The 9,400-nt window shown below is 42.0% G+C and overlaps 1 protein-coding gene across 1 annotated transcript in view; it reads right to left on the bottom strand.

Annotated features, from left to right (window-relative positions):
- Positions 1-9,400, bottom strand: part of LOC123517614 (glycine receptor subunit alpha-4-like) — an 83,618-nt gene that overhangs the window by 43,713 nt on the left and 30,505 nt on the right. The gene's annotated exons all lie outside the window — the stretch shown is intronic.

Genomic DNA, 9,400 nt, shown 5'->3' with positions numbered 1-9,400 from the left:
AGACTTCTGACCTCCATACACCCTTCCTAATGTCAATAAAGTCGTCTAACCACACAAAAAACTCAAGGTAAAAAATGCATCCCGATATTATAAGGGTTAATTAACAACGCCATTTACACTTTTGATTCTTTCTCTGATTGATTATTCTCCTATTTATCTATTTTTTTTTTTCGCGGAGAATGAGTAATTTTTTTTTCCTTTCTCCTCTTATGTTTTTTTTTTATTAGCAAATCTCTTTTGATGTACACTCGGCTATTCAAACTTTGGGTTCCCTCTTGATTGGTTATGTTCCTTTTCTTTTTAAGAGCGGCATTGTAAGTGGGAATTCTTCGTTTGAAATTTTTTTCTTGGTGTTTTTATCCGATCTTTCTTGACGGATGAAAAACACACCCACCCACACACAGAAAAGGTCAGAATATGTCAGGAGTGAGGGCTAAATAAAGGATCAAGTGTGAGACAACCTTCCCGTGTTTCCTTCACTATATCTTGCGCCCGTATTAAGAAACGCCATGCTCTCTCACCACGACAGTTTTCCAAGGCCACAGAGACGACTAGCCGGGTTTTCAAGACAGTTTCTCTTTACAGTAATCTATAAATCTTGTCGGTCCTTCATCTAAAGCTTTTGGAAAGTTGTGATGGTGAGAGAGCAAAACGTTTAAGAATTGTGGCCTTAATCGACACAAGAAACACAGAAAACACTCACAAGACATTCGAGAAAGTGTGTTTTTTACTTTCCTGTCAGTTACAATTCTTATTTTCCTCACAATTTTGCTCTCCATTTTCTACATGAACCTTGCTTTCAACTTCACCTTTCACATCCAACAAATATTCCCCATATCTACAGATTTACAGCCAACACATATATATTTTTCAGTAGTAGTCTCATGAATAGTCGTGAAGTGTAGGAGAGAGAGAGAGAGAGAGAGAGAGAGAGAGAGAGAGAGAGAGAGAGAGAGAGAGAGAGAGAGAGAGAGAGAGAGAGAGAGAGAGAGAGAGAGAGAGAGAGAGAGAGAGAGAGAGAGAGAGAGAGAGAGAGAGAATCAACCTTCCATCTTTCCTCTCCTTTTCCATGTCGATTCAAACTTTTCGATTCTTTCAGTGTTAAGGAATACCACAATAACAAAAAAAAAAAACACACAAAAAGGCCCCTTGACTCCTTCAATACTGGGACACATTTTAACCTTGAGATTTGTGAACAATTATACCATTTTACTGACATTAGGAAGGGCCTATGGAGGTCAGAAGATTAATGCCCATAGTCTTCACTATTTTAATCCCCGACATGAGTTTCCGAAGCTGTACAAAATCACCAAATAGTAAGTAGAATGAATATGGAAACGCGCCATGATATTGGAGGGGTTAAACTTCATTAAATATATAAATACACACTAGGGACACTTCAACAGACGTGAGAGAGGGAAAAATAATAAAGACAAGCTGGCGAATTTCAATCTTTCCTGAGATAAAAATGTGACGCTTGAATGGTGTTGGGTTGAGAAAAACGCTGCCCATGCGTCACGCTCACCACATAAATCCACCTCGACACATTCAAGTTATGCTGGCCTGGGAGGGTGAAGGGATAACCGGGTCAGAGAGAGAGAGAGAGAGAGAGAGAGAGAGAGAGAGAGAGAGAGAGAGAGAGAGAGAGAGAGAGAGAGAGAGGATGCTGGTAGTGGTTGTGGTGGTGGTGGTGAAGGTGGTAGAATGGAGTGACTTTAGGACCTTTGGACGTCAAACACAGTGGTATGCTTAGATTAATTGATCAAGGAAGCGAAGCGTGCTAAGGACAAACAATGGATGGTCTTCACACACACACACACACACACACACACGGTAGTTCAGTGGTTAGAGCGCTGGCTTCACAAGCCAGAGGACCGGGATTCGATTCCCCTGCCGGGTGGAGATATTTGGGTGTGTCTCCTTTCACGTGTAGCCCCTGTTCACCTAGCAGTGAGTAGGTACGGGATGTAAATCAAGGAGTTGTGACCTTGTTGTCCCGGTGTGTGGTGTGTGCCTGGTCTGATCAGGCCTATCCGAAGATCGGAAATAATGAGCTCTGAGCTCGTTCCGTAGGGTAACGTCTGGCTGTCTCGTCAGAGACTGCAGCAGATCAAACAGTGAAACACACACACACATACACACACACACGCACACACATACACACTATTGTAGAAGCAGCTGCGTGGACCGCCTAGCTAAGTATTTTTTCTCTTGCCCTTTAATATTTACGGTTATTTTAATTTTTTATGACTATTTTTTTCTCGTGTTATCATTTACGCACTTCTCTCAAACCATTAAACAGCGGCGGATGATATTTCTACGTGGGACACGAGACCACTACTATGAGACCTCTACAATACCAAGGTTTCTATACTGTTTACCTCCCCAAGTCTCAAGGTTTCAAGTCATGTTCCCCTTTTTTCGGGCTAACTCTCTCTGAACTGTAATGAAACTGGCAACTTAGTGGGCTCTTTTTTTTTTTTGCTTCTTATTACCTTTGACCATCTTTCCCGTCTTACATAAAAAAAAAGACATGTACTGAATTGAACAAATATTAATCGTATAATATTTAAAGGTAAAAAACACTATTATAGTAGACGTACTAGACGCTTAACATCCTTCAGTATCATGACGCGTTTCCATATTCATTCTGGTTACTATTTGGTGATTTTGCACTGCTTTAGAAACTTATGTGGGGATTAAAATAGTGAAGACTGTAGCCATTAATCTTCTGCCCTCTATACACCCTTGCTAATGTCAATAAAATGGTCTAATGGCAAACAAATCTCAAGGTAAAAATATGTTCCAGTACTGAAGGGGGTTAAAAGATCTGCCAAGGTACCCACTGATCGACCAAGCTAAAGGAAGGAAGAACGGTGCGGCGAGGTGATCGGGAACGGGAACTGAGCCACTACAGACTGCCATCCGGGCGCGCTAGCCACTGGACCATCGAGGCTTGGCTGGATTTACGCTTGCCGCCTCAACAAATAGAGGAGATGGGATGGGATAACTGAGTGGAGGGTGGCAATGAGATAAGAGGTAGAATAGCGGAGTGGAGGGCAGCGGGATGAGGTAAATACGTCGTTATCCGATTTTAGACACAATATTGAAGCACTGTAATACTGTTCGTACATAGCGCAGTGTAACTCAAGTGTATATTCCCTGCAAACATGGACTAACACGCGAACACATTCAAACATCCAAAAACGCTTCTATGTTATCACCAGCGGAGTTTTGGCAAGAGAGAAGCGCTCACATTGCCTTTGCGTGAAGCCAGTTACGGAAATTAAACGTCCATTATTATTATCTCGCTTTTTATCTCTCTACAAATTACCTGCCTCAATGAATTACTCGCTGATGGTGAGCCCCACACAACTTCTCCCCCTCTGGTATCTAATTCATGACTGCGGGATTTGTTTAATGAGTGCAAAAATTTACGTTGCGACTTTGTTGGGGATGAACGGCTGGGTACACACACACACACACACACACACACACACACACACACACACACACACACACACACACATTCCAAACATTTTTCTAGAACAATTTTTTTCCTTAATAGTTTGCGTTCATGTAATCACGTAATGACAGTAATAGACTGCTCGTGCTGTTACTGCTGTTGTTACTGCTATTATTGCTGTTGTTGTTGTTATTGTTGATTTTGTTGTAATATTTAGTGATTTCCATAGATTGTTGAAACAGCGGCAGTTAGCAATGCTTTACCGAAGAATTTACGAGTCGATTACATGACAGTGATGGTGGTGGTAGTGGTAGTGGTGGTGGTGGTGGTGGTAAATGAAGAGGAGGAAAATTAAGGGATATGAGAGAGGAAAACGACAGAAAAATGGTGATAATGTTCGTGTATGAAAGAGCGAGGCAAGAAACAGGAAGAGGAGGAGGAGGAGGAGGAGGAGGAGGAGAGGAAGGAAGACGAGGAGAAAATTAAGGAAAATGAGGCCGAGGAGGAGGAGGAGGGAAGGAGGAGGAGAGGGGGAGGACGAGGAGAAGGAGGAGGAGGAGAAGGAGGATGATAAAATTATTACAACTAAGATGAGAACGAGGAAGATGAAGATGAGATGACAAAAGAAAAAAAAAAAACAAAACAGACGATTGAAAATAACAAATAGAAAAAAAAACCCAGCATTAACAATACCACCACCACCACCACCACCACCACCACCAACAACACACCACCTCCACCACGAGTACCAGTAGCAGTAGTGAAGAGATCGAGGGGAACGAGTGACGGGAAGGACAGCGGTGGAGAAGGCGAGGAGGACACGAACATAAGATGGGTCGCTGTAGTTTGTTGATATTGGAGCTTTGTCAGGATTGTTGCCAAGGCTCCGGGGGTATAAGAAGGAGCGGTGGACCGGGAAGTGGGAGAGGAAGAGGACGAGGAGGAGGAGGAGGAGGAGGAAGAGATGAAGAAGGGATTTAGGAGGACAGGAAAATGACGGAGAGGAAGTGGACCAAGAAGAAAAAGAGGAAGAAGAAGGAAATTGCTTAGGGAGGATAGGAATATAGGGAAAGCAAGTGGCAGAGGAAGAGAAGGAGGAGGAGGACGACGAAGAGATGGGGGAGAAGAGAAAGAGAGAAGAGAAAAGAGGGAGGAAAGAGGAGAAGAAAGAAAGACTAAAGAAATTAAACAAAGATGAAAAACAAAACAAGATGAGGAAATGAAATGTACTACAGGAAACTAAAAGAAAAAGAGAATAAAAAAGAAAAAAAACCCAGTAAATTAGATAAGTTCAAAAGAAAACTTAGAACAGAAGTAAAGGAACAATAACAGCAAAGTGGTATAGGAAGGAAAACCAAGGCGTGTTATTTTTTTTATCAAAGAGCATTAATTAATCATTAAAGGTAGGACGGGAACAATGCGAGATAAATGAGGTAGTGAAGATTAATAATAAACACGAGCGAGGAAGATGACGGGAACATTAGTGCAGGAAACAATTATCATGTAAAAAAAGGAGATAAATGAAGAGAAGAAACAAAGGGAAGAAAGAACAACAGAATAACAAACGCCAAGAGGAAAAAGAGAAAGACAAATGAAAGAAAGAAAGACCAAGAAGAAATGAAAGAGAGAGAAAAAGAGAGAGAAAAAAAGTTGAAAGTGGTGATATAATTAGAGATATTAACTCTCTCTCTCTCTCTCTCTCTCTCTCTGAAAGTAGAAACGAAGAGAGAGAGAGAGAGAGAGAGAGAGAGAGAGAGAGAGAGAGAGAGAGAGAGAGAGAGAGAGAGAGAGATCAGAAATAAGAAAAGGAGAGAGAGAGTAGGGAGGGAGAGAAGGAGGGAGAGGATGGTAGAGGAGGGGAGAGATAGCAAGAGGTAGTAGTGGGGAAGGATAACGAGTGGAGTGGGGAGTGGGGGGAAAGGAGTAGGGAGGGAGAGGTGGAGGAGGAAGAGAAGAGGAAGAGTGTAAAGGGCAGAACACCACCTGAAACCCCTCGTTCTGGATCGTTCGACCATTCCCGAGCGACATATCGCTCATTTCTCTCTGCCACGTATGTCTCGAGAACCCTGCTTCTTCCTGTCACTCCACGTCTCGAGGCCCCAGTGAACACCTAACCGAGTCTACCTCGAGCCTCGCCAACACCCCACGGCAGAGAACACCCTGGACTCTCCAATGACTGGCCTCTCCTCTGCTGCCCTGGCTTCACCCTCTAACTGCTTCCCGGCGCCGTCAACGAGTCTGCTTCCAGTGTTGGTGTGCTTAGTGTTCCTCTGGCCCTCTACTCGCTCTGGAGGGAGACTCATGGTGACAGCCGGGCGGTGCGCAAGGTGTCCCTTTTGTTGTTGTTATATTGTGTATACCTATGTGTTTTTGGATGTCCAGTAAACTTGAAACCATTCGAAGCTGTTTATTACCGCCCTCACCGGGTTAAGTGTAGTTCATCCTGGGCCCAGTTTAGAGGGGGCAGGTCAGTGATGGCGTTTTGCATCTCGCCCCCGCAACAAATAGACTAAACTGGTAAGTTATTACTTAGAGAGCGAAGGGGTAGAGGCGGGAAGGGAATATGTTAAGGCTTTTAAGGAGAGAGGAAGAAACATTAATTTGAACGAGTGCCGCCAAGAGTCAAGTTGCTATAGGAATGTGGAAATTTCATTGATTTCCTTATCCACAGCAACCTCGATTAATTTTATTTCTACACCAGCAACAACAATGCCTACTACTACTACGCCGACTACTACTACTACTACTACTACTACTACTGTCAAACAAAACTATTTCCCTTCACGTAATACAAGAAGCCCTAATACCTTTTCAGACTGCTAAGAGACCGGTACTGAGAAACAATGAGACTTCACCTACTAAGCCAAAAGTTAAGTTATATGCAGAAGGAGGCGGTTAGGAATCAAAGCAGACAAAAGATCAAAGGGCAACACATACAGCACTCCTTATTAATCGAATCTTAAGTGGAATCCAGCTAACCTTCATTATCTGACCGATTCTCTTTGCTTTCTCACCGTGACTACTTTCCAATACCACAGATGATTAGCGGGGTTTTCAGGAGTATTTATCCAGTTAATAATTTAGAAATCTTGTAACTCTGCCTCTAGAACCATAAAAAAACACCTTTTAACTCGTATATTTAAACGAAGCCTTTTGAATTAGTGGAGGTGAAGCAGTGTTTGAGAATTCGAGCCTTGGTAACTGGCGCACACATTCCATCCCTTACGAGCATCATTCTACCATGGACACGAATAACAGTAGTAGTGGTGGTGGTGGTGGTGGTGGTGGTAATAGTAGTAGTAGTAGTATCCACACAATAAATGCTCCCCTCAATTTACGTTCAGGGCAGCAAAGGGTGGTGATGGATGTCGCAGTATTAATGAAGCCTGGTGGTGAATCCTGGACACCACAGCGCGGTGAAAATGTTATGTTTGAGTTTTTAATTTACTCCCATCACGCCACGAGTAAATTTACTCCCATCACGCCACGAGTAAAAGGTTAAACAGTGGCTGCATGTTTGGTGGTGAAAGGGAGGAAAAGACCAAATTCATCGGTGCTCTACCTCAACTAGCTTTTAGCAGATTGTGGTTGTTGTGACTTTGAGGGGATGTATGTGATAGTTCAACCAGTGTAGTGGATGCTATTACGGGTTTTAGTCACGTATGCATAGTTCACCGGTGCTATACCTCAACTAACTTTTAACAGACTGTAGTGGATATTGTTGTAACTTTGAGGATGTATGTGATAGTTTAAAATCACGTACGAGTGGTTGTGGTGGATATTGTTGTGACTTTGTGGAGGATGTATGTGGTAGTTTAAACCAGTGTCGTGGATGCTGTTACGGTTTCTCAATCACTTATGAGCAGTTCTAGTGAAATACAACAAGGACTCGGTTTTATAACTAACTGTATTGGGTATTATTAGTATTTCCAGTGGCGTTTGTAAGATTATAATGAGAGTTTAACAAGAAACCTTCAGCGTAATTAGTTAAGGATTAATTGTATATTGATGTAAATTTACTGGATTAAACAATAAGACGCCATAAGATTTCAATTACTTCCATCAACCAAATGCTAACTCATCTATCTATCTATCTATCTACCTACCTATCTATGTATCTATCTATTATTATTATTATTATTATTATTATTATTATTATTATTATTATTATATTATTATTATTGATATTATTGATATCGTTATCTGTTATTATTATTATTATTATTATTATTATTATTATTATTATTATTATTATCGTTATTATCATCATCATCATCACCATCATTCTATGCGTGTGTAAGAAGGGAAGTAAAACAAACCAGAAAATAATGTGAATCGTATCAGTTACCAGACAAATACATATCGGAAACTGTTTTATCATCACTACCACTGTACACGCGCGTATGTATGTAAGTATGTATGTATGTACTTAAGTATGTATGAATGAATGAAAAAGAAAACAAATCAAACCTCAAAAACCAACAATCCATATTACTTAAAAAAAAAAAAAAAACTGAATCGAGAAAGATACAAAGAAAAAAATCCCACCGAAATTTGCATCACGCGCCTAAACTCTACGGACAACACTCCCGCGTTTCACTAACTCTACGGCCGCACTGAACACTTTTTCACACCTTCCTTTTGCGCTCCCTCAGTACTTTCAGACTGTTCACGTTGCTAATACCGTTATTGTTACTGTATTTGGTGTGTTTGTTGGTGTCTGGGGCTGTGTTGCGTGCGCGCTGCTCTTGTTGACAGTGGCGTCTGTGTTGGGTGGTGTGGCGGACACGACTCGGCGGCGGTGGTGGTAGTGGTGGGTGTTGACAGCAAACAGAGACAGAGACAGACAGAAACATAGACAGACAGAGACAGACAGAGACAAGAGACAGAGACAGAGACAGAGACACCAGAGACAGAGACACCAGAGACAGAGACACCAGAGACACGAGAGACAAAGACAGAGACAGAGACAGTCTTTATGAGATACTGCATACATGTTAGCTTTTTTCCTTTCCTCCGCTCTCTCTCTCTCTCTCTCTCTCTCTCTCTCTCTCTCTCTCTCTCTCTCTCTCTCTCTCTCTCTCTCTCTCTCTCTTCCCCTAAACTACTTTGCTGTGACCAACATTTCTCATCAAAGCACTATTTTCCAGCAATCTGCCTTTCGACCAATTGATAAATTGACAATATATTTTACAAGCAATAAACTTCGAGCATTTTACTTTCGCGCAATCGATTTCGAGCAATTTACCGGAAACCCTTTAGAAAGTAGTGATGGTGAAAGAGCGAAGTGTTTCAGTATACAGGTCATGGATCACAGCGAGGAGGCAGAGACAGAACACAAACACCATGAACGATGCACGGGGAATGGAGAGCAACCGTGTGGAAAAGCAGGAAACGTGTAACTCGAAGCCAGAAATTGTGTATCCACAGCCAGGAATACTTCAGACACCTAATGGCCTTGGAATACATAGGAAGAGACCATTACTTCAGCCATCAGCAGCCTCGAATCGACCTCTAGGGCGCCCTCACTTCTGAATGTCACCCCTCGTCGCCTCCACTCACACCACGCTAGGGACAACAACGATGCCTGGTGGATTCGGCCGCTAGGACAATATTATTCTTTAGGGAGTCAACACGTTTGTTTGCTAAAGGTGAATTCGAATCGCCGTTCGGTTGTACATAAATGGGACACACACACACAGATAGAGAGATAGATAGATAGGTATTTATTGACCAAAACCAAATATTAGTTATACAGGAGGACTTGGAAGGTATGGCACATCAAAATGTTTTTCTATAAGAGCTTGTCAATGGCTTAAAACATAATAAAACATGAAACACATAAGACGTCCATTTATACAAAGCCTAAAGCAAATCAAGCAATTTCACACAAAAATCCTAAACGCACACGCACACACACACACACACACACAC

The sequence above is a fragment of the Portunus trituberculatus genome, chromosome 42, assembly GCF_017591435.1.
Source record: "Portunus trituberculatus isolate SZX2019 chromosome 42, ASM1759143v1, whole genome shotgun sequence".
In the NCBI taxonomy this organism is placed as follows: Eukaryota; Metazoa; Arthropoda; class Malacostraca; order Decapoda; family Portunidae; genus Portunus; species Portunus trituberculatus.
This window is presented reverse-complemented; position numbering and strand designations above follow the sequence as displayed.